General features: G+C 33.3%; 1 protein-coding gene across 1 annotated transcript in view; it reads left to right on the forward strand.

The window, feature by feature from the left end:
* The window catches only part of LOC107575526 (uncharacterized), a 17,393-nt gene that overhangs the window by 5,376 nt on the left and 7,626 nt on the right, over positions 1 to 4,391 (forward strand). The window lies entirely within an intron of this gene.

Consider the following 4,391-nt stretch of genomic DNA (forward strand, 5'->3'; position numbering starts at 1 on the left):
CCAGTTTTTCATGGATTTTTGTTATGTCGTACTATGAGACAGCTAGATTTAAAGCTGAAGCATCTGTATGAAAATATAATATATAGCAAACGTTAACCTTGTTCATTCTAATTCTATATGATGCATAGCGGACTAATACTAAGCAAAATAAACTTTCATTCAATAACTAAGAAATAATTATTATTTATAAATGAAACATAATTGTCTATGTTAAGAATATGTCGGGTTAAATGCATAGCCTAAGTTAGCCTATATTATTAGCATATGCCGTGCTGATGATTTTCACAGATTTTTTTTTTAATCGAACGCGCACAGATGTCTTTACATTAATGTACTTCCAGTGAACATCCAGTAGGATATCATAAATCACTATGACAACTAGTATGCGAGCGAGCTCGTGCAAAGGTCTGACAACCTCAATACACAAGGGGGCGAAAGAGGAACATTAGGTTATCTATGCATCAAACCGGATGTGTTTTTTGTTCAGGTGTGTTCACATATTAATTTTTCTAATCAAGTTATACTATTTTTAAACTGTTTATCTGAAATGATATTAGTTAACATGGAATAGAAACCGGTGCGCTAATTCACGCTACACTGACTCTGCAATGATTTTGGGTTATGAATTAGGCTAAGTAGCATTTCACAACGCAACATCGCGTTTCGCCTTGATGCGTTATTAATAATGGGGGCATTGAAGAAATATTAATCATTTACACTTTGCTGTGGTTGATTTTATCCACCGCGCTTTATAAATACCTTGCTTTGGTTAAAAAGTGGAAGTAGGCTATAGCTTGCTGAATGCTTATGCAAAGGAATTTTCTAAGATTTTGTTGGGTTGTAATGGAATGAGTGGCGAGTTTGTGATGTTTTGCTGTGGTTTTCTTCATCAGTGGATACTGGGAAAATATTGCAATGTTTTCTTAGGCCTGCACTTCTCTTTTATCAATCTATGATATACTAACAAATGTGTGTTTCTAAAAATAAATCTGCTGATTTAAAGCTCCAATTTTTGTTTATTAAAACAACGCCATGGTCATTGGTTCGATTCCCAGAGAATGCATGAGATGATCAAATGTATACATTTGAAAGCAACACCAGTCAGTTTAGATAAAAGCATTCGCCAAATGAATAATGCATCATCTATGCGTGGTTTATCAAATTAATCGCAAAATCATTTGAGTACCTGAATTGAACAATTTTCTTTTTAAAGAACTTATTCTTATGTAGAACAATTTAGTATGGTAGTGCAGTTATTGTGTAGATGCTTTTTTTATGTTTTGACCAACTATCCTTACCATCAAGATCAAAATATCACACAGACTATTTATACAACAAAAACTGTGAGAGATAATCTTCGAGCAAATGTAAAGGTATTGTAGCTCAATTGCAAGTTGTTGCATGTCTAGGGCCATATTGCTGTGCATATCTTTTTGTTCCCTGGGAGTCGAAACCATGACCTTGACATTGTAGTGCCATATGCTGCCAGCTGAGCTAAAAACAAATGTTGTTAAATAACCTTCATCTAGATTTGTGCTGTTTTGGGTCTTATTGACTTGCATTTTAAAGGAATAAAACACATTTTTAAATACGAATGTATGTCATACAGGTTTTAAAATGACATAGGAGTGAGAAAGAAAAATGATTTTAAATTTTAGGTGAACTTTCCCTTTAACAATGTTTTAACCAGGAATACTACTACAATTTTAGATGTGAAGAATTGAGATAGATGGTGTAGTTGTTGTCCTCAATGCAAAATCTATTAAGTTTTCTCTTACAGTTTTATCATCAGTTAATATAATTGTAATTGTGGTCTATTTTCAACAATGTGGTTAGGATTTTCTATGATGTAAAAGTTTAATTTCTAAGTGGCCAATCTTTGTTGTTAATCAGGATCCTATCAGGAAGGAAGAAAGGGATTTTGAAGCTTGGCAGTTATGAGTGTTTTTCAAGAGCCCTTCCCCCAGTGGGAGCCTTGGAAGTTAGCATAAAAAGACGTAACCGAAGACAAGAGGCCATTCTGAGGCCTCAGCACGCTGAACAACCTGCTTTTGTGTGGAAACAGCTAAACACTTAAAGGGATAGATCCCCAAAACCTAATCTTGTCATTTATTCACCCCTATTTAGCATTAATACACACAAAATGTTACTAAATCTGTTTGTCGTCTTGAAAATAGATAGCAGGGCATTAAATTACAAACCTAAGTATTGGTCTGACTATTGGAAAAACTGCTTCAAAATGTCCTGTAGTGTGTGACATGCTAAACTCCATTAAAAAAAAAGTAAGTAGCCTAATTTAAACAACAGTTTTCAACTTTGTTTTTGCCATAAAGAAGCTGACATGGCTTTAAAATCTGTATTACTACTATTAAACGTTTTTATTTTTATTTTTTTACTTTATTAGACTATTAATTATTTTCTTTAATTATATATATGTATATATATATATATAGTACAAGTATTGCATGTGCAGTCTGGAGGATACATTAAATAATTAGTTTTTCAATTTAAATTCACTATGACTAAATGTAATGTAAGAACAAGAATTTTTTACATTTTTTTATATTTTTAAGTACAGCATATCATACAGCAAGACACTTGAAATCACCCATAAACATGAAAAACACATGCATGTACATTTATTTACAAAATTTACAATCGAAATGTCATGCGAACATGGTTCATGAACTCATTGTTATGCTTTTTATTATAGTCGGTTTGTGTTGTTTGTTGGTACTTTCCATTATGTGCCACTTGCAGAATTCTATCTCTACATTGTAGACCTATGAGACCCTTCATAAGTCTTAAATGTGTCAATTCAGTTGCTGTTTAAGCTTCTCAGTGTGATTATTCATGCAAGTTATTATCCTGACCGCTTCTCAAGGCTTTTAGACGGCAGGTTACTTTTCCCAGCGCTGATATGAAAGAGCTGATCACAGCAATTTCTGATTTATAGATGAGGATGTTAAAGAATACTTTTATAGAGATGTGTGTGTTGCTCAATAGAAATCGTTATACTGAGCCGTATGTCGCCCCCTGGTGGAAGACACCTCCTGTCTTCACCTGTATAGAAAACAATATTTACCGCCCAAAGGGCCTCAAGTCCGCTCTAGGAGCAAGAATGTCAGCGTATCGAGAAAAATAACGTCTCTGTCTGAGAAATGGTTTGACATAAGTGTACAATGTTGACTTTGTCAAGGTAATATATAGCGTATGGTTCAAATACTACCTGCAGTTTGATTCTTTACCAAAAGTTTCTCCGTGAATTCACCATCCACTGTTTTTGTCCGATGACAGATCTCTAGCTTAACGTATGGCATTATACGTGGTGTGTAGCACACATACAAAACACTAAACAGCTTCTTTGTATAGAAAAAATATTTCCCTTACCCTTAATTTGTTGACTGGCCGTCACAATGTATGTCGTGTATAATGCATTATCCACCGCTTCGGTCCTCAATAGTTTCTAAACGCGTATAGATCTCTCTCAACATTTTTTTATTTAAAAATAAATCCTTTACAGCTGTTTTAATCCGCCTAAATGGCTCAACAAAACCAACAAATAACGTAAATATCGTAATATTTAATTAAACGGAAGAAAAAGATCGTCGTCTCTATATGTTATAAAGCGCTACTGTATCATCCAGTTTCAATTTTAATATCGCAGCCAGACAATCGCACACCAGTTTCCGCATTCTGCTCGTCCGCCCTCTCGCGAGATTTCATTTAAAACTCAAGGATGGAACTACTTGTTTATTTGGAATGAGACGGGTTTTGTTTTTTTTTTGATTTGGATCCTGCATTACACATGCCTTACCAGATTTCTGAAATGGTTTGCAAATATAGTGTATTATATTACTATAAAAACAGTAGTCTGACCATAATTTATGTCCCATATAACACGCAATTTAAGTAAAATACACTGTAAAAAATGCTGGGTTGTTTTAACCCAACTTTGGGTCAAATATGGACTAACCCAACTGTTAAAATTAAATTACATTTTTCAATTACATTTTTTTACCCAAAAGTTGGGTTAGTCTATATTTGACCCAAAGTTGGGTTGAAACAACCCAGCATTTTTAGAGTGTACATTAACGTGTAACACGTACTATGATTTTCACTGAAACAGAATGTATATTTGTGCATATATGCAAAATATTTAAAATATTAAATGGCTTATTTATCTCTTTTTTATATTTAAGGTAGGCTACAGATGCATGTGGATGTACATTAAATGAAAATGTTTTGTTTAAACATATTTAACGTGTTGTGTATTCTATAGTTTTGTGCATGTTTATATATATATTTTTTTAGAGCTATCACTGTATATTTAGTAATATACTAGATTTTTTCTTCTAAATGTGGGGCTTATTTAGAGTTCTGCGTAGAAA

This window comes from Sinocyclocheilus grahami, unplaced genomic scaffold (genome assembly GCF_001515645.1).
Source record: "Sinocyclocheilus grahami isolate Dianchi unplaced genomic scaffold, SAMN03320097.WGS_v1.1 scaffold2692.1, whole genome shotgun sequence".
Lineage (NCBI taxonomy): Eukaryota > Metazoa > Chordata > Actinopteri > Cypriniformes > Cyprinidae > Sinocyclocheilus > Sinocyclocheilus grahami.